The following is a 22414-nucleotide window of genomic DNA, read 5'->3' as shown; positions in this document are numbered from 1 at the left end:
GGAGTATCCAGTAGAATACTTTGTCTTTTCAAAGTTCCCATTCAACTGTCTTCCAGTTCTTTTCAAGGGTGCTCATTATCCTGCTAATTAGGTTTTGTAGCCTTTGGCTTCAGTTACATTTTTTAGTCAAGGCTGAATTTTAAAATCTGGGGCACCCCTGAAGGAGAAGTGCTATCAGCAGGCTGTGATGTCTCTGGTGGGTGCTAGGAGCCCACATGTACTATGATTGTAAGGTATGAATCCGGACTTTTACATTTCAGCCTGCTGGGGACTGGAGAAATGAGTTATCATACCAAGGCTAAGTGTTTTAAAGTCAAGCATTCTGTTCCTTTTCCTTTGTGTTCCCCGAATGAAATGCAGATGTATAATAAATGCCATGTACGTACCAAAATGGATTCTCCTGCTCTTTTGAATTCAGCAGCCAAACCAAAGAAAATGTAAGTAGCAGGTAAATAATGTTACAGATGATGGCCCAGATCCCCACCTTGGAGCTTATGCTTTTGGGGTTCATGCCATTTGTCATCTGAAATATTTCTGTACGCAGAGTGATATTTTCTTGTGAGGCCCCAGAGATACCTTGTTTAAAGCTCAGAGCACACAATTTTATTTTAAGTGCATAACCGACATTATAGGATTTCTCTCTCATATATTCCAAGTTAGTGAGCAAATGGTTATTTACCAGGGCCAAATAGTGAGTGGTAATATGCAAACAATATCCATCTCTGAGCTTAGGAAAACAAATTCAGAAATTACTCAGAACCATATGAATCTGATAAGAGATGCCATTTAATCTGGGCTTTGCTGGAGCTGTAAGGAAAACTCATCTGGCAAAGGGTCCTTCTACATAGTTATCCATTAAAATTTTTTTTTAATTTATTTTTATTTATTTATGTCACTGTGCTGGATCTTAGTTGTGGCATGCGGGATCTCCGAACTTCGCTGGGGCATTCCCAGGGATCTAGTTCCCCAACCAGGGATTGAATCCAGGTCCTCTGCAGTGGGAGCATGGAGTCTTAGCCACTAGACTACCAGGGAAGTCCCTGGGTTTCTTTTTTAGAGGGGTTGCTTCATCTAAGTCTTTTCAAAGAAACATGTTGACATATAGGGACAGCCTCCTGCTTTCAGTGTGGAAGCTCAGAGCAAAAGTTATGGAACATTAACCCAACATGATGAAGGCACTTGCCTGATGGTTCATGCCAAAAATGATGTATGTTTCACTTTGCTACCAGGGCCACTCCACTGTGGGTGAAGGGCAGCTATCGTGTTTTTGAAAGTGCATGTGAACTCAACCAGGTACTGCTTCTCCTCTTTTGCATGATTAGTGTCTAGAGACACTTAAGGATGTTTGTGTTTACAGGCGGATGGCGTGTTCTTTCTTTTGGGGAGTCTCCGTGTGTTTAGAGGTGTGGGTGTGTATGTGTACATAGGTATACAGCATAAACAGGTGTATGTGTTTAAAAACCCCTAGACATAGGTAAAACAGTTGGCCATTGTCTATATTTTATGACTTAAATGCTGTCACTGAAAGCTTTTCCTCATCTGATCCATCTACGTATTTTCCCTACTGGCTTTGTCAGTATTCATGGCGCCTAAAATCCTGCCGGTTATTCATGCCTTTAATTAAGTGATGGGACTGACAGAGGCCTTTGTCAACATACAAATATTTGAGGGTAGCTAATGTATCAAGTAATTAGCTACAGTAACCTGGCTTTTGGTTTATGTGATTTGCCAGAAACAATTAAACAGATCATTCAGCAATTAAAAACCGGGGATTTTTTTTTTTTTTAAACAAAAGGACTAGTGTGTGTGTGTGTGTGTGTGTGTGTGTGAGGTTTTCTTTCTTTCTTTTTTTTTAATTTTTATTTATTTGCTTGCTCAGGCAGGTCTTAGTTGGGCTTCCCAGGTTGTGCTAGTGGTAAAGAGCCCGCCTGCCAATGCAGGAGATACAAGAGATGCAGGTTCGATCCCTGGGTCGGGAAGATCCCCTGGGGTCCATGGGGTGGCACAGAGTCATGACTGAATTGACTTAGCATGCACGCAGGCAGGTTTTAGTTGTGGCATGCAAACTCTTAGTTGAGACACGTGGGGTCTAATTCCCTGACCAGGGATGGAACTATATGGAGCCATATCAAACCCTAAAAAATGGAGCTGTATCAAATCCTAAAAGATGATGCTATGAAAGTGCTGCCCTCAATAGGCCAGCAAATTTGGAAAACTCAGCAGCGGCCACGGGACTGGAAAAAGTCAGTTTTCATTCCAATCCCAAAGAAAGGCAATGCCAAAGAACGCTCAAACTACCGCACAATTGCACTCATCTCACACGCTAGTAAAGTAATGCTCAAAATTCTCCAAGCCAGGCTTCAACAGTACATGAACCGTGAACTTCCAGATGTTCAAGCTGGATTTAGAAAAGGCAGAGGAACCAGAGATCAAATTGCCAACATCCATTGAATCATTGAAAAAGCAACAGAGTTCCAGAAAAACATCTATTTCTGCTTTATTGACTATGCCAAAGCCTTTGACTGTGTGGATCACAACAAACTGTGGAAAATTCTGAAAGAGATGGGAATACCAGACCACCTGACCTGCCTCCTGAGAAACCTGTCTGAAGGTCATGAAGCAACAGTTAGAACTGGACATAGAACAACAGACTGGTTCCAAATAGGAAAAGGAGTACGTCAAGGCTGTATATTGTCACCCTGCTTATTTAACTTATATGCAGAGTGCATCATGAGAAACGCTGGGCTGGAGGAAGCACAAGCTGGAATCAAGATTGCCGGGAGAAATATCAATAACCTCAGATATGCAGATGACACCACCCTTATGGCAGAAAGTGAAGAAGAACTAAAGAGCCTCTTGATGAAAGTGAAAGAGGAGAGTGAAAAAGCTGGCTTACAACTCAGCATTCAGAAATCTAAGATCATGGCATCTGGTCCCATCACTTCATGGGAAATAGATGGGAAACAGTGGAAACAGTGGCAGACTTTATTTTTTGGGGCTCCAAACTCACTACTGATGGTGATTGCAGCCATTAAATTAAAAGACACTTACTCCTTGGAAGAAAAGTTATGGCCAATCTAGACAGCAAATTAAAGAGCAGAGATATTACTTTGCCAAAAAAGATCCGTCTAGTCAAGGCAATGGTTTTTCAAGTAGTCATGTATGGATGTGAGAGTTGGACTATAAAGATAGCTGAGCACCGAAGAACTGATGCTTTTGAACTGTGGTGTTGGAGAAGACTTTTGAGAGTCCCTTGGACTGCAAGGAGATCCAAGCAGTCCATCCTAAAGGAGATCAGTCCTGGGTGTTCATTGGAAGGAATGATGCTGAAGCTGAAACTCCAATACTTTGGCCACCTGATGCGAAGAGCTGACTCATTTGAAAAGACCCTGATGCTGGGAAAGATTGAAGGCGGGAGGAGAAGGGGATGACAGAGGATGAGGTGGTTGGATGGCATCACCGACTCAGTGGACAAGAGTTTGGGTAAACTCTGGGAGTTGGTGTTGAACAGGGAGGTCTGGGGTGCTGCAGTCCATGGGGTTGCAAAGAGTTGGACACGACTGAAGTGACTTAGCACAGCACAGCACATGTCCACCAGGGAAGTTCCCAGAGTAGTAAGTTTTGATGAGATGGTGGTGGGTGGTGCTTGAGGAGGAATCTGGAAAGGTCTGATTGAGTTTGCGAGGTCCCAGATTTTATAATATGCTTTGTTGAGTGTCTTAGAAAGGCAGCTTGGACGACTAAGGCTCATCAGAAGGTAATGGGCATGGAAAGCAGGAGAGAAGAGACAATACATCTCCAAGAGGTGACTAGAATGCTGAAGATCAACTTGGCTTATGTCATAAGTTTTCTGAAATCTGGCTCTGTCTCTGCTTTGCTTCATTGTAGTTAAGGGTCAGTGTGTGTACATTTTGGATGCAATAAGAGGATATGACCATTCTATATTTAACAAATCATTAAAAATATTTATTTACTTATTTGGCTGCTTCAGGTCTTAGTGGTGACACGTGAGGTTGTGGTTTGCAGGCTTAGTTGCTCCCTGGCATGTAAGGTCTTAGTTCCCCGGCCTAGGATAGAATCCTCATCCTCTGCATTGCAAAGTAAGTTCTTAACCACTAGACCACTAGGAAAGTCCCCTAATTATTTTTTGCTGCCTACATATTAAACAAATAGTCTCTCACTCAATATGCCTGCTGCTGCTGCCAAGTCGCTTCAATAGTGTCCGACTCTGTGCGACCCCATAGACGGCAGCCCGCCTAGGTATATACATATATACAACTTAAAAGGAGATGTGTAATAAGTGAGTATTTGTATTCCCTGAGGAAGAAGTTTGCTCTGCACTTATTATCTTACTCCCATGTACACACGCTATTTTTTTTTTTTTTAATCTTTTGGTTGTATTGCATGGCATGTGGGCTCTTAGTTTCCTGACCAGAGATCAAACTGGCGCCCTTTGCATTGGAAGCCGAGTCTTAACCTCTGGATCACCAGGGAAGTCTCTGCTTTTTTTTTTTAATTGAAGTACAGTTGATTTTGAGGAGGGCATGGCAACCCACTCCAGTATTCTTGCCTGGAGAATCTCCATGGACAGAAGAGCCCGGTGGGCTACAGTCCATGGGGTGGCAAAGAGTCAGACACGGCTGAGCGGCTAAGCATGGCATATAGTTGATTTACAAATGTGTTCATTTCAGGTGTACAGAAAAGTGACTCCGTTATACATATATGTTTGTATATCTAATCTTTTCAAATTCTTTTCCTATTTAGGTTATTACAGAATAAGGAGCAAAGTCCCTGTGCTATATATAGTAAGTCCTTGCTGGTTATCTATTTTATATATAGTAGCGGGAGAAGAAGGGGACGACAGAGGGTGAGATGGTTGTATGGCATCACCAGCTCAGTGGACATGAGTTTGAGTGAACTCCGGGAGTTGGTGATGGACAGGGAGGCCTGGCATACTGCAGTCCATGGAGTCGCAAAGAGTCGGACACGACTGAGCTGAACTGAGTGGTACACAGGCTGTACCTGAGACATGAAGAGATGTGGCTCATCACTGTAAATTCTGACACTACAGTGTTTCAACATTAAATAACCCATCTTGAGTCAATGAAATGAAAGAAAAACTGAAAGTCGAGTTGTTGTATAAGAGGGAAAGTTAGACTGAATCGACTTAGCAGCAGTAGCAGCAGCAGTAAAACATGAAAGTTGGGGTAAATTTGCAAAACCACCAGGTGAGTTTAGGTAGGTAGAAGGATAATCTGCTTCAATAATGTGCTGAGCTACTGGGATCATAGAGCTCTTTACACAAATTAAGGAACTCCCGGTTGCCCTGGCTGCCGGTGCTGCTAAGTCGCTTCAGTCATGTCTGACTCTGTGCGACCCCATAGACGGCAGCCCACCAGGCTCCTCTGTCCACAGGATTCTCTAGGCAAGAACACTGGAGTGCGTTGCCGTTGCCTTCTCCAGGTTGCCAGGGCATCCGCAATCTTTTTCTTCTTTCCGTCCACAGAAAGCAATTTCACTTCCGTACAGCAGGTGGCAGCATTGCTGGCCGCAAGCGCTTCTCAGCCACAGTTGGCTGACTGTGTGTGATGCATCTGCCACGGCAGAAATGCTTGTTTGCATTACAACAGACTGTAGCTTTTTAGAATTTCATTAGGAAGAGAAAGACTACTCTTATTGCTTTACAATCATTTAACATTTTCAGTATGTCTGTAGAGCAGGCAAATAAGGTAGTTGTGTTACAAGCTCCTGTGTGGCTATTTCAAAATCAGAGGGAAGAATTTGTTAACTTCTTGCCCTCAGTGAAAATAGATCTGCTTTTAATTGTATCTACAAAATAATGTTAGTGCCTACGTCTTGGCCAGGCTGCAATCTGAAAATAAGCATTGTGTTACTAAAGACCAACTCAGTTGTCAGCTGGAGAAATTATTTTTTTACATATTTTTTCCTGATTCTGTTCATATTTTGAAGAATGCCTTCTTAAACAGTAGTAATTGGCAAATTCCTCCCATTTTCTGACTTTTATGCAGAACATTTAAATTCTTAGATTATCAGCTTCTTGAGAGTAGACATTGTGTCTTGATTATGGTATATTATCAAATACTGATAGAATATTTGTAAAAATCATGATATTTCATACAAGTTGAGTGCCTATTATGTGAAGGAGTCTTTGGGACCTAGGAAAGAAAACAACAGTTTCAAAGGCCCTTGCTGAATCATCTAACTTCGGAGAAAACAAAACAGAACTTTAGGTCCTGCCTTGATGCTCCAGGCCGGTTACATCTATCTGGGACTTATCAGTCCCTGTCCAGAAACCTTCCACCACCTACACTTGCCCAGAAGACTTATCACCCCCTGTCCAGAAACCTTCCACCCCCTCAGTTCAGTTCAGTTGCTCAGTCCTGTCCGACTCTTTGCAACCCCATGAATCGCAGCACACCAGGCCTCCCTGTCCATCACCAACTCACGGAGTTCACCCAGACTCACGTCCATCGAGTCAGTGATGCCATCCAGCCATCTCATCCTCTGTCGTCCCCTTCTCTCCTGCCCCCAATCCCTCCCAGCATCAGGGTCTTTTCCAATGAGTCAACTCTTTGCATGAGGTGGCCACAGTACTGGAGTTTCAGCTTTAGCATCATTCCTTCCAAAGAAATCCCAGGGCTGATCTCCTTCAGAATGGACTGGTTGGATCTCCTTGCAGTCCAAGGGACTCTCAAGTGTCTTCTCCAACACCACAGTTCAAAACCATCAATTCTTCAGCACTCAGCCTTCTTCACAGTCCAACAACTCTCACATCCATACATGACCACAGAAAAAACCATAGCCTTGTCTAGACGAACCTTTGTTGGCAAAGTAATGTCTCTGCTTTTGAATATGCTACCTAGGTTGGTCATAACTTTCCTTCCAGGAGTAAGTATCTTTTAATTTCATGGCTGCAATCACTATCTGCAGTGAATTTGGAGCCCAAAGAAATAAAGTCTGACACTGTTGCCCCTGTTCCCCATCTATTTCCCATGAAGTGATGGGACCAGATGCCATGATCTTAGTTTTCTGAATGTTGAGCTTTAAGCCAACTTTTTCACTCTCCACTTTCACCTTCATCAAGAGGCTTTTTAGTTCCTCTTCACTTTCTGCCATAAGGGTGGTGTCATCTGCATATCTGAGGTGATTGATATTTCTCCCGGCAATCTTGATTCCAGCTTGTGCTTCTTCCAGTCCAGCGTTTCTCATGATGTACTCTGCATATAAGTTAAATAAGCAGGGTGACAATATACAGCCTTGATGTACTCCTTTTCCTATTTGGAACCAGTCTGTTGTTCCATGTCCAGTTCTAACTGTTGCTTCCTGACCTGCATACAGATTTCTCAAGAGGCAGGTCAGGTGGTCTAGTATTCCCATCTCTTCCAGAATTTTCCATAGTTTATTGTGATCCACACAGTCAAAGGCTTTGGCATAGTCAATAAAGCAGCAATAGATGTTTTTCTGGAACTCTCTTCCTTTTTCCGATGATCCAGCGGATGTTGGCAATTTGATCTCTGGTTCTTCTGCCTTTTCTAAAACCAGCTTGAACATCAGGAAGTTCATGGTTCACATATTGCTGAAGCCTGGCTTGGAGAATTTTGAGCATTACTTTACTAGCGTGTGAGATGAGTGCAATTGTGCGGTAGTTTGAGCATTCTTTGGCATTGCCTTCACCCCCTACACCTGCCCAAAAGACCTACCTCCTGCCCAACTACAAATGCCATCTCAACTAAAGTATACCAAAAACATCCCACCTGATTAACGTGTCCCTTATCGCTTACACAAACCTCCCTATAAATATGGAGCCTCCCTGATCCCTCTCTGCGCTCAGCCTGGTCCTTAGGCCGACTGTTGCCCCTCCTTGCCTGAATAAAGGTAACCTACTTCTATTGAGGTCGTCTTTCCTCTTTCTGCCTCGGCCAGAACTATACCTTACACTCTGTGCTAGCCTCTGTTCCAGACACTTTATGTATATTAATACATTTAATTCTCATACCGTGCTCTGAGGTATCCCTCAGAGGTATCCCCAATAATATCCAATATTATTGTCTCTATTTTATGGATGAGGAAATACAGGCATAGAGAGGTTAAACCTCTAGAAAATTTCCAGAATATGATAACCTTGGATAGTTTCTGGTTTCTGAAAAAAAATTTTTTTTTCATTTGGTTTCCCTCAGAGTGCTAAATGTGTGAGTTCCTTAAAAGTTGATGCAAGGCAACATTTCACATATTTTAAAAATTGTATTTTGCCATTTATGCAAATATTGTGTGATTCCACTTGTAGGCGGTACCTAGAGTAGTCAAATTCATAGACAGAAGAGGCAGAATGGTGATTGCCTGTGTCTGGAGCAAAGGAGAAATGGCAAATTTTTAAATGGATGTAGAATTGTAGCTTTGCAAGACAAAAAAAAAAAAAATTCTGGAGATCTGTCAGCAAATCAATGGGAATATACTTAATGCTACTGAACTGTACACTCAAAAATTGTTAAGATGGTAAATTTTGTGTTATATTTTTAGCACAGTTAAGAATTAAAAAAAAAGTAACTTGTCCAAGAGGGACAAATAAAACATCGTATTTTGTCATTATGTAGTAGATTCAGCTTGTAGTTAATTAAAATTTCAATTGCAACTCTTAACACTTTAAAATCATATTTGTTGGACCAGGAAGCAAAATAGCTTGTTTGCTTCTGTACTTTTAATGTTTCTAACAATGAACACTTAAAGAAAACCCATTGAAATGCCAAAAGCCCTTGATAAGGAGCATTAATGGTAAGCAAATGTTTTTGTGTGTGTGTGGTAAAAAACACAGCACTAAATTTACAATTTAAACCATTTTTAAGTGAATATTCTGTTAAGTGTATTTATATTGTAGCGCAACAGATTTCTACAACTTTTTCATCTTGCAACACTGAAACTCTATACCCACCAAACACTAATTTACTGTGCCCCTCCCCATTCCATTGTATGGATATATCACATTTTCTTTATCTATTCATCTGTTGATTGACCTCTTGGCTATTTTGTTACTTCCACTTCCTGGCTATTGTGAATGATGCTGAGATAAACATGTGTGTGTAGATATCTTTTCAAGATCCTGCTTTGAATTCTTTTGGATGTATCCCCAAAATGGGAATGTTGGATCATGTGGTAATTTTAAGTTTTTGAGGGACCTCTGTCCTGTTTTCCATAATGGTTGCACCGTTTTACATTCCCATCAAGAAGAATTCCATTTTTTCCACAAATTGGCCAACTTTTGTTATTTTTTGTTCTTTTGATAGTGACCATTCTGATGGGTATGAGGTGATAGCTCATTGTGGTTTTTATTTTCATTTTAGAGGCATTGTATTTATTTATTGTGCCAGGTCTTAGTTGGAGCATGTGAGATCTAGTTCCCTGACCAGGGATCGAAGCTGGGCCCCCTGCATTGGAAGAGTGGAGTCTTAGCCACTGAACCACCAGGGAAGTCCCTGTGGTTTTGATTTGTATTTCTCTTATGATTGTCTGAATGTCTTTTATATGGCCATTCATATATCTACTTTGAAAAGCTGCCTACTCAAATCCTTTGCCCATTTAAAAATGGTTTTTTTTTTTAATTGTTGAATTGTTGAAGTTCCTTATATCTTTGGGATACTAACTCCGTGAGATATATGATTTGCAAACATTTTCTTTCATTCCTTAGGTTGCCTTTTTTCGTTGTTGATTTTTTCCTTTTATGTGCAGAAGTTTTTGTTTAATTTGCCTTTTTTAGCTTTTATTACGGTGCTTTTGGTGGCATATCCAGGAAACCATCACACATCCAGGGTCCCACCGTTTCCCCACAATGTTTTCTTCTAGTTTTATAGTTTTGGGTCTTCCATTTACGTCTTTGGTTCATTTTGAATTAATTTATACAAAAATTAATTTACAAACATTTTATACAAAAATTAAGGTATAAGGTAAGGGTCCAACTTCATTCATTGGCAAGTGGATATCCAGTTTTCTGAGCACCGTTTGTTGAAGGGACTGTCTTTTCCCCTTGTGCAGTCTTGGCCCCTTTGTTGAAAATCATTTGTTATATATGCAAGAATTCATCTCTCTTCTACTCCATTGGTCTATAAGTCTGTCTTTACCATACTGTCTTAATTACTGTCATTTGTATTAGGTTCTGTGACACCTCCAACTTTGTCCTCCTTTTTCAAAACTGTTTCAGTTATTCAGGGTTTCTTGAGATTCCTTATGAGTTTTAGGATGGTTCTATTTCTGAAAAAGTGCCATTGGGATTTTGACAGCGATTGCATTGAATCCATCGACTGCTCTGGGTACTATGGGTATCGGGTAAACAGTTTTTAAAATTTATTTGTTTTTATCTTTGGCTGCGCTGGGCCTTTGTTGTTGGACTTGAACTTTCTCTGGTTGCATTGTGTGGGCTTCTCTTGCTGGAGGGCGTGGCCTCTGGAGCATGGGCTCAGTAGTTGTAGCGCATGGGCTTAGTTGCTCCCTGGGAATGAGGAATCTTCCTGGACCAGGGATCAAAAGATTTTTAACCACTAGACCACCCAGAAAGTCCTCGGTAAACAGTTTTTAAATAGAGACGGAAAGTGTGGATCCAAGGACAATGTGTTCATTTACTAAGTACTCCTAGTTAGTAAAGCTTACCACGAATACGGTAAAGTAGGAAGAATCCTAGTCTTTGAAATGGGAAATTCGGATTTAAATAATTACTTTGCTCTGTGACCTCTCTGAGCCATAGTTTTTTCATCTTTAATGAGGATAAAAATCCTTTGTGTCTCTCAGAATTATTGAGTGGATTGGATGAGTTAATGACAAAAGAGCATTTAGGAATATTAATGATTATAATTATGAAATTATGATCATACTGGTAATGCCTTATATTTATATGTCAAATTATATAGAAGTCTATGCTTTATGTCAGAGTAGACCCAGGTGGCGCTAGTGGTAAAGAACCTGCCTGCCAGTGCAAGAGAGATAAGAGATGGGGGTTCAACCCCAGGGTCGGGAAGATCCCCTGGAGGAGGGCATGGCAACCCACCCCAGTATTCTTACCTGGAGAATCCCATGGACAGAGGAGCCTGGAGGGCTACAGTCAGTAGAATCGCAAGAATCTGGACATGACTGAAGCGATTTAGCGCACATGCAGATTAGCTTAGCTTGTGAAATGATTGAAGGTGAAGTAGTGCGTGTTTGGTTTTTGTATGTGTCATGTAGAAACACAGCAAATTTATGAGCGAGCTCTTTGGTGGTGCTGACAATGGATGATAGTCCCAACAGCAAGAGACAGTTTTACTTAGGAAGGAGATAAATCTGTAATTTGACTCTCTTCAGTAAGCCCACTTACTTAAGATAACCCCTTATTATAAGCGTGGACTTTTTAAAAAGTAGAATTTCTTTTTTTCCTTATCGTTTTGCTCCTCTCACCACCTCAAGATTTAGCACCCATCACTGTTAACATTCTGGGGCAAACTTCCTTCCTGTTCTTTTTTATTCAGATTTTTACATGGCTGAGCTCACACTGTAGGTGTAATTTTGCATTCTACTTTTCGTATTGAAAAACAGATTGTAGGGACTTCCCTGGCTGGTGGTTCCTTGGTTAGGGTTCCGTGCTTTCAGTGCAGAGAGCTCAGGTTCAATCCCCGGTCAGGAAACTAAGATCCCACATGCTGCGTGGTGTGGCCAAGTGAAAAACCTGCTGCGGTCATTTTCCTGCATCTTTAACTCTCCATAAAATCACATCAATGGCTGCATAATATGACGTCACTTGGAGTTATACTAATTCATTTAACCAATTGTCTAACATTGGACTGTTAATATTATTTGATTTTAAACAAAAGAATCTGCCTCCGATGCAGGAGACCCAGGTTCGATCCCTGGGTCAGAAAGATCCCCTGGAGAAGGAAATGGCAACCCACTCCAGTATTCTTGCCTAGAGAATCGCATGGACAGAGGAGCCTGGTGGGCTCTAGTCCATGGGGCTGCAAAGAGTCGGACAGGACTGAATGCTAACACTTCGTTACCCCCATTATGGAAGTAGTGATGTAGCCCCGGCTTTGTTTCTTTCTTAAGAGGACGAGCCAGATTCTCTGGGTCTAAGAACTATGGTTTCTATGAGAATTTCCCATTATGGAGGATGTGGAAGTCTCTCTGAGGTTCAGTGGGGTCTTCAAGGACTCTCTAAAATCTGTACCTGTGTTGGGCCCCCAGTGTTTTCTTTTGCGACGATGGGAACAGCACGTGGTGTTCCCATTTCCTCTTCTTAAACCATCACCAGGCTGTCATTTCAGCAACATCTTAACAAATGAGAATCCTCCTCTGAGTCAATAGTAATTATAGAAATTTATCACAATTGCCAATCAAGGTGTTCTGAAGAGACTCATCTTTCTGGTTAAATTAGCTTTCACTGCACGAAAACAGTGAGTTATCTTTAGGAAATCAATTGCAGGGAAATCACAGCTTTCATGGAGTGATATAACCTTGCCAACTGTCTTGTTATACACAATTCCTCTCCCAAGAAATGCAGCTGGGCTCATGTGACTTACTTTTTGGATTCGTATTTCAATGCAGAAAATATGGACAAGTCAACTTCTAAAAGCCCAGGAAGGAGGTGGGGGCATGGACCAAGATACTTGCAGCTACTAAACTATGACCCCTGTAGAAGTCAGTAGGGTAGAGCATTCATTATAAAGGACTTTAATCCAGTGGATTTGGGGGAGAACAGGTGGTTACAGGTGGTGGATATTATTGGCTGCTGCTGCTAAGTCACTTCAGTCGTGTCCGACTCTGTGCGACCCCATAGACGGCAGCCCACCAGGCTCCCCCATCCCTGGGATTCTCCAGGCAAGAACACTGGAGTGGGTTGCCATTGCCTTCTCCAATGCATGAAAGTGAAAAGTGAAAGTGAAGTCGCTTAGTCGTGGCCGACTCTTCGCGACCCCGTGGACTGCAGCCCACCAGGCTCCTCCGTCCATGGGATTTTCCAGGCGAGAGGACTGGAGTGGGTCGCCATTACCTTCTCCGATATTATTGGCTACTCTTTACATACTTACACTAGAAGAAACTCTAGTTGAAAGGTGTATGTGTGTGCACTCAGTAGCTCAGTCGTGTCCAGCTTTTTGCAACCCCATGGACCCCACCAGGCTTCTCTGTCCATGGAATTTTCTAGGGAAGAATACTGGAGTGGGTAGCCGTTTCCTACTCCAGGGGATCTTTCTGGCCCAGGGATCAAAATTGTACGTCTTATGTCTGCCAATCCATGCATTGGTGGTTTCTTTACCACTTAGGGTAATGACTGATCTCTTAAAAAAGAAAAAAAAATAGTAACGTAGGGATTTCCCTGGTTACCTAGTGGTTATGGAGCCCACACACTCTGGAGCCCATGCACCACAACTAAAGATCCTATGTGATGCAATGAAGATCTTGTGTGCTGCAACTAAGACCCAACACAGCCAAAAAAAAAAAAAAAAAGAAAAAGAAAACAGAAAAAGGAGTAACATAGAAAGTTTTTCTGAAAAACATTGACTATATGGAGTGATCAGGGATCATTTCCTGCAGCAGTCAGAGAAAGTTCGTTTTAGCGTTTAATCTCTGCTACAGGTTCCCACATCAAATGTATGGCTCATTGATGCTATAACAAGATGGTAATTAATATGCAATTAACCCAGAATTACTAGGGATTTACCATGTGATTTTTAAATGAACTTGACTTAGCAATTTTTATACTTACTGGCTGTGCCCAGTGCATGTTTTCTTCCTGGAACATTTGTGAATATACCGAGTGATGCCGGTGGTCATGAAAATCAGATAGAATCTTAGACTTTCACATTAGCCTGACTAGCCTTGGCTTGGCATGTGCATAAAATAAATATGCTATAATACACTTTGGGATTGGAAGGTTATTAGCAGAAGGCAGGAGGACTTCTTTTAAATTACGTGTCAGTATCATGTTAAACACTTCTTCCTTGAGTTGTCTCATTTAATCCTCACCTCAACACTCTGGGATCAGATTATTACTGTTCCCATTTTTACAGATCAGGAAACTAAAGCACTTGCCCAAGCTCACAAAGCTAGGAAAAGGCAGAGGAGGGGTTTGAACCCAGCTAGTGGACTCTGAAGTCCACATTCAATGGCTCTTTCCTTCCTGTGTTCTCTAGCAAAGGCCCCTAGGGGCGGTGTGCTAACAGTCATTCATGAAAGCACAATACCTTCATCATCTCAGTCTGTTGGGTATTGCCTTTCTTGAGAATATCAGAGGCACTTTCTCTGTATAGAAGCTTGGTCTCTCTCTGGTAGATGGGTAAAGGCAGGATCTGGGGAGGGACAGATTGCAAGGACTGCTCTCTCTTCCTAGTTTTGCCCAAACATTTGTCTGATTTTGGGTAAGTTGCTTAATATTTCTAGCCTCAGTTGCTTCATTTCCTTTTTTAAAATAGACAATTTAAAAGCTTACTTTTCATTTGCAGTTACTACAAAATATTTGCTCTATTCCCCATGTTGTTTAATGCATCCTTGAGCCTGTCTTACACTCAATCGTTTGTCTCTCCCACTCCCCCACCCCTATGTTGACCCTCCCTGCTATCTCTCCCCACTGGTAACCACTAGTTTGTTCTCTGTATCTGTGAGTCTGCTTCTTTTTTTTGTTATATTCACGAATTCCAAGTCCATGCATTGTTGAGGTCCTTTAATGGACTGGAACCTGGTGGTCTGGAGTCGACCAATAAGAAAGTAAAGGAGAGAGAAAGAGGCTGATATTCCTTGATTTATGCAGAAAGCCAATAAAGTCCCTGACATGGGGCTTGCTCTGTTCACGGAGGCCTCAGGCACCCTCTCAATGGGGTGAAGGTGCAAAGCGCCTTCTAGAGAGGGTCTTAAAAGCCCGGGCAGGAAAGTGAACTCAGAGAACCTCTGCACTCCAGAGGATCAGCCTGAAAAAGAGAGAGAGAGAGAGAGAGAGAGAGAAAGCAAGACACGGGGATCAAAGCTCTGATGGAGCAAAGGTGTCTTATTCAACATTGTGTAGGTATTTATATTGTCTTACAAGGCAGCTATTTTCAGCAGAGATAAAATCAAAACTTACAAGTTATCCAGGAAACATGAGGTCATCCATATGAAACAAAGAGGGTTGTAAATAATCTCTTTTACCATATGGTTCATAAAAAGCAAGAGGGTACTTATCACCATATAGAAAAACTAACGAAGGAAATGCCTGGATTCCTCAGTCCCCAGGAGAGGCTTGCCTCTCCTCTTAATTACTGAATATTCAGGAATTAATAAGGAACAGAGAATTCCTGACAGATCCAAAACAGCACACAGGAAGCTTCCTGTTAAATGCTTCCTGACAATCCATGTTGCTGCAAATGGCAAAATTTCCTTCTTATGGCTGAGTAATATTGCATACCACATCTTTATCCATTCATCTGTTGATGGACACTTATGTTACTTCCATATCTGACTATTATAAATAATGCTGCTATGAGTATTAGGATGCATGTATCTTTTAAAAGGGCTTCTCAGGTGGTAAAGAACCTGCCTGCCAGTGCAGGAGATATGCAGGAGATGTGGGTTTGACCCCTGGGTATGGAAGATCCCCTGGAGGAAGGCACCAACAGCCTGCTCCAGTCTTCTTGCCTGGAGAATCCCGTGGACAGAGGAGCCTGGAGGGCTATAGTCCATAAGATTGCAAAGAGTCGGACACAACTGAAACAACTTAGCATAGCACAGCACAGCATATCTTTTTAAATTAGTGTTTTTGGGTTTTTTGGCTATAAACCCAGGAGTGGAATTGCTGAGTCATGCTTCATTTTCTTTTTTGAAGATAAAATTGCATGAGATGAAGACTCCTTCCATAAGCTGGATTTTTAATTCTATGAAATGAATCATTTTAGACACCTTCCTAAATTCTCATACAGTTTCAGGGGCTCCATAGCATAGTTCTAAAATTGTGAATTTCAGACAGAGGGCCTGGTTAGGAACATCATGACATTATTCTGAGAGTCGCCAGGGTTGGAGGAAAGAAGGTGTGAGGCAAGGAAGTCGAGACTCAGCTTTGATGGGGAGAGTCAAGGAGAAAGGCTGGCATTCCTCAGGGGTCAGACACTGTGAAACTCGGAAGGGAAAATGACTGAACGTGAGAACTGTGGATGTCGGGACCTAAATGGAAAATCTGATCTGAAAGTTAAATAACATCTAGGGCAGTCTGTTGGTGTCTAAAGAGTTTTTGGAATATAATAAAGTAAAAGAATATAATAGAGTCAAATAAAATAAAATGCTAGGCTTCTCTGCCTGGACAGTGGATGCTCAGTTTTTAGGCAGATTTCTGTGCTGTTGGGATACAGGGCACAGATACGTGCTGGATGGCTCTCTCATTTTGCACAGGCAAGACCAATGTTGTTGCATTCGGGGAGCTTTGTAGAAGTTTGTGCATTTGGGAAAGGGCTCCCCAGGGGCAGGCACAGCTCCTTAGGAATGTGGCTTGGGAGCAGATCATGTGTTCGAGAGAGAGGTGATCCTTCCCACCGGCAGTGGTCCACATGACAGGGACAAGACCGGGTGCGTGGGTCTGGTCCCCCGTTTCCTGCTTAGTCGGACTCCCTCATGTTTATATTCAACCTGCACACCCACCCACAACGCTGCCACCTTGGGAACAGGGGTCCTAATGTTGGAAGAATCAAAGGCTTAGCCCATGTTGCTACAGGGTTAAGGGTCCTCTATCTATGCGGAGGCCCTTCTGTCTGCAGAGTGGAATTGAGTCGTCTCCCTGATTCTGATCCTTCTGTTTATAGGCTGTGGCTTCTGATGTATGTCGGGGGTGCTAATACTCTTTGGTTCTCCAGGTTGACAGACTGGGGAGATGGCACGAGGGCATCAAATCAACCAGCTAGTCCTCGTCTCTCCTCTGGATCTCATCGTGAGCTTAGCGGCCAAAGTAGTTTATGGCCTGCTCCTTCTGGAGAGGTTGTTGGGGGAACCCCGCTTGAGAAATAATGTCCTTGCACTAACTCAGCCAGCATCTGAGCAAATCAAAAAAGAGGGTCATAAGCATCCGGAGTCAGTACCTTTTCTTTCAGAACGGGAAGGGCGAGGGCCTTGGAAACCACAGCCTTTGAATCAGAGCCCAGAGCCAAACACAATATGATGGCCTTGCCTGTGCCCTCAGCATCCCCTGGAGCCCTGACTCACAAATCTATAGAAGGCGGCAGCTCTTTACCCTGAAGGGGCCTTGGAGCATCCTCCAGTTCTGTGGAAGCTTCTGTCATTGCTAGAAGCAAATGCTACCCTCGGGGCCCCCAGGGCTTAACGGTACAGGGCCTCTGAGCATCTTGGAAGCTGGTGAGGCAGGGATGGTGACTTTTTCTCTTGTCCTCATTTGTTACGGCAAAAGCAATCCAACTATGTAAAATGAAATAAAAAAATAGAAAAACATGACCCCCTAGCCCTACATCTCTATACAACTATTTTCACTTTTGCACATTGACTCTGGTTCTTGTGTATGGTTACACAGTTCTACATCTGTGATGTAGATGTAATTCTACATCTGTGATGTAATTTGTATTAAATTATGTGTCGGTAGCGAAATACTAAATCCCTTCTCCTATTTCTTCTTCCTACCTTCTTGTTTCTCAGTTTTAATGGCTAGATACTATTCATCTGTTAAAGTAAGAACATACTTTCAAAACCTTGCTCTTTAACTATTATTACTTTTCTGCCTTAATATCTTTCTTGACTTCATCCCACATGGACAGGAAGAAGTACATATCATGTTTAAACTTTAGAAAATACCCTGGACTGGCCAAAACTGAGAAAATGGAAACACGAAGATCTTGCTTTCCATCCTTGTACTTTATATCACTTGTCATCAGTAAATTTATATTGGAAAATCAGCCTGTAGTTTGTAAAACTATTTCAGGCATGTTATGAGATCCTCACCACAAGTGCATGGTAGAACTTTTCTTACTTTTACAGACGAAGAAAAAGAGCCACATCAAAGGAAGCTGTGGCTGCAGGACATAAAGTCAGACTTCTGACTCACTGTCCAGTGAACTCCTATTCACCCTTCAAAGCCCAAATCACACATAATAATTTCTCAGTAACTTTTGTTACCAGTGCTCTCTTAAATTTCATTCTTGTAGAATGAAAATTTCCCTTTCTTGCTTTAAAAAATTGTGGTAAAGTGTACACAACATACAATCGATCATGTTAATCATTATTAAGCTCAGTGGCATTAAGTACTTACAGACTGTTGTGCAACCATCCATCTCCAGAATGTTTTCATTATCCCAAACAGAAACTCTGTATCCATTAAATCCCAAACTACTTATTCCCTTTAACCTTTGCTTTTGACCTGTGGTGTTGGAGGAGACTCTTGAGAGTCCCTTGGACTGCAAGGAGATCCAACCAGTCCATTCTGAAGGAGATCAGCCCTGGGATTTCTTTGGAAGGAATGATGCTAAAGCTGAAACTCCAGTACTTTGGCCACCTCATGTGAAGAGTTGACTCATTGGAAAAGACTCTGATGCTGGGAGGGATTGGGGGCAGGAGGAGAAGGGGACGGCAGAGGATGAGATGGCTGGATGGCGTCACTGACTCGATGGACGTGAGTCTGAGTGAACTCCGGTAGTTGGTGTTGGATAGGGAGGCCTGGCGTGCTGTGATTCATGGGGTCGCAGAGAGTCGGACATGACTGAGCGACTGAACTGAACTGAACTGAACCTCACTTATTTCTTCTGTTTTTATGAATTTGCCTTGAGTAGGTAAAACATTTAAGTGGAAACACATAATATTTGTTCTTCCGTGCCTGATTTATTTTACTTAGCATTATATCCTCAAGGGTCTTTCATGTTATCATATGTATCAGAATTTCCTTTCCTTTGAAGGCTATAAAATATTCATGTGTGTGTGTGTATCACATTTTGTTTATATCTGTTGATGGAGACTTGGGTTGCTTCTCTTTTGCTTATTCTATATAATGCTGCTGTGAACGTGGGTGTCTAAGTGTTTTAGTCCCAACTTTTTTTTTTTGTTTGTTTGAGTCCCAGCTTTTAATTTTTTGAGAGTGGAATTGTTAAAATCTATGTTTACCTCTTTGAGGAGCCACTGACCATTTTTCCACATTGGCTGTGCCATTTTATGTTCCCACTCGCTATGCCCAAGAGTTCCAGTTTCCCCTTACTAGAAGTTATTTTTGATAATAACCATTTTAATGGGTGTGAATTGGAGCTTCATTGCCTTTTAAACCTCTATTAAACATGTCTCTGTTGATCACTCTATGCCTTGCGCCATCTTGCATGGTTTATATGCCTGAATCCTTCTGTATAATCTACAATAGAGTAGCAGTGGCCTCACAAAGATGCCCTTATCCCTGGCAGTTTTGAGTATGTTACTATATACGGCACAAGGCAATATGCAGAAGGACTTAAAGGGAGAGTGACTCTGGATTAAGTGGGTTAATAATTCTGAATTATTATTTGAGTGGTCCAGTCAAACCACATGAATCCTTCAAAGTGGAAGAGGGAAGCAGAAGGTGGGTCAGATGTGAGTGAGGACTTGACTCCATATTGCTGGCTTTCAAGAAATATGGCAGCCTCTAGAAGCCTCTAGAAGCCGTGAACTGTTCTTAGCTACAGACGACAAGGAAGCCAGTTCTATGGTCACATGGAACAGAGCTCTGCCAATAACTGGATGAACAAGGAAATGTACCCTCCCTTGGAACTTCTGGGAAGAAACACAGCCTTGCCAACACCTTGATTTTAACTCAGTGAGTCTGTAGGTATGACTTACAGAACTGTAAGATAATGCATTTGTGTGTATATGCATGTGAATTTGGCTGCGAGGCATGGGGGATCTTAGTTCCTCAAGCAGGGATCAAAACCCATGTCCCCCCCAGTGGAAGTGTCAATCTTAACTACTGGACCGTGAGGGAAGTCCCTAAATCTGTGTTGTTCAAACTGCTAAGTTTGTGATAATTTATTATGGCAACAGGAAAGTTAATATAGTCACAAAGCTAGTAAAAGGCAAGGTTGTACCCAAGGTCATATTGCAAAGCCCATGTTCTCGCCATATATAATGTTTCATATTTTAAAATGTTCCAGGTCCAGGACTATCCTACACTATGTTAAATTAGAAAATAGAAGATGTGGGTTTTTTTTTTTTTCCCTTTGGAAATAACCTTATTGTTGAAAAAAAACAATAGAGCTTCTTCAAAGAGAGTCAAATACATAAAAATGCACTAAATACAGTAAAACTCCCAGAGACTGCATAACCTAAAAATCAGCAAGCACTAACACCATTCTCACAAATGTCTTTCTAGAAAATCTGTTTTGCATGTGTGTATGATAAATATTTATATTTTATATACATTTCTGTAATTGCTTTCTTGACTGGACAATTTTTCATAGATATCTTTGTGTCAGTAAATATAGATCAAACCCATGATTTTAGGTGACTGAGTACTATTCAATTGTATGGCTATTTCATAATTTATTGAAGCAATTCTTATAAATGGACATTTATGTTGTTTACACTATTTAGCTCTTAAAAACAATGCTGTGATTAATGCCTTTTTATCGTATCTTACTCATTAAATATCCTATAAAGGTAATTCCTGGGAGTGGAGATGTTCAAGGAGTATGCATAAATTACATTTTTATATATTTTGAAAAAAAATACCTTCCAGGATGGTTTTATAACTTACATTCTCAACAACACTGCATAAATGAGTCAGTGTTTCTGTAAAGTCATTATCACTAGGCTTTGTTAATCTTAGTCTTTGTCTACCTGATAAGTAAAAAAAAAAATAGATAAATGCATCATTATTCTTTTGGCTTTGACTTTTTGGTTACTATCACAATGAAATTTAAAAAAAATGCTTTTTGGTCCCTCGTATTTCTTTCTTCATGGGCTGCCTGTGAAAAATTGATTTGACATAGTATTGAAGTATAGACTTTCAACAGACAAACCTGGTCTGAATCACTGCTTCATCATCTGTTAGTTGTGAGAGCTTGGGCAACTTACTCAAATCGTCTAAGCCTCAATTTTTCCACCTGTCAAATGAGTGTAACATTATTTACCTCCTAAGGTATCTGAGAGATTTAAGGGAGGTAACTGAATACTGCGAGAAATATCAACAACCTTAGATATGTGGATGATACCATTCTAGTGGCAGAAAGTGAAGAGGAACTAAAGAGCCTCTTGATGAGGGTGAAAAAAGAGAGTGAAAAGTTGGCTTGAAACTCAACATTCAAAAAGTGAGGAACATGGCATCAGGTCCCACCACTTCATGGCAAATAGAAGGGAAAAAGTGGAAGCAATGACAGATTTTCTTTTCTTGGGTTCCAAAATCACTGTGGACAGTGACTGCAGCCATGAAATTAAAAGAAGATTGCTCCTTGGAAGAAAAGCTATCACAAACCTAGACAGCATATTAAAAAGCAGAGACATCACCTTGCAGACAAAGGTCCATATAGACAAAGTTGTGGTTTTTCCAGAAGTCATCTATGGATGTGAGATTCAGACCATAAAGAAGGTTCAGTGCCGAAGAACTGATGCTTTTGAACTGTGGTGCTAGTAGACTCTTGAGAGTCCCTTGGACTGCAAGGAGATCAAATCAGTTAATTCTAAAGGAAATCAACCCTGAATATTCATTGGAAAGACTGATACTGAAGCTCCAATACTTTGGCCACCTGATGTGAAGAACCGAATCGTTTGAAAAGACCCTGATGCTGGGAAGGATTGAAGGCAAAAGAAAAATGGGGCTTCAGAGGATGAGTTGGTTAGATAGCAACACCTACTCAGTGGACATGACTTTGAGCAAACTCAGGACCTAGTGGAGGACAAGGGAGCCTGGCATGCTGCAGTCCATGGAGTCGCAAAGAGTCAGACATGACTTAACGACTTGAACACCAATAACAACAATTGAAAGCTCTCAGGCTATGCCTGGCATCCAGTAAAGTTTTCATAAATATCAGTAATTATAATTAATGAGATCTTCTTTTTATTCTTTGTGACTTACAGGAGCTCCAATCCCAAAGAAAGGCAATGCCAAAGAATGCTCAAACTACCGCACAACTGCACTCATCTCACATGCTAGTAAAGTAATGCTCAAAATTCTCCAAGCCAGGCTTCAGCAATACGTGAACCGTGAACTTCCAGATGTTCAAGCTGGTTTTAGAAGAGGCAGAGGAACCAGAGATCAAATTGCCAACATCCACTGGATCATCGGAAAAGCAAGAGAGTTCCAGAAAAACATCTATTTCTGCTTTATTGGCTATGCCAAAGCCTTTGACTGTGTGGATCACAATAAATTGTGGAAAATTCTGAAAGAGATGGAAATACCAGACCACCTGACCTGCCTCTTGAGAAACCTATATGCAGGTCAGGAAGCAACAGTTAGAACTGGACATGAAAC

Source organism: Bubalus kerabau, chromosome 2 (assembly GCF_029407905.1).
Source record: "Bubalus kerabau isolate K-KA32 ecotype Philippines breed swamp buffalo chromosome 2, PCC_UOA_SB_1v2, whole genome shotgun sequence".
NCBI lineage: Eukaryota > Metazoa > Chordata > Mammalia > Artiodactyla > Bovidae > Bubalus > Bubalus kerabau.
Note: the sequence above shows the minus strand (reverse complement) of the source record.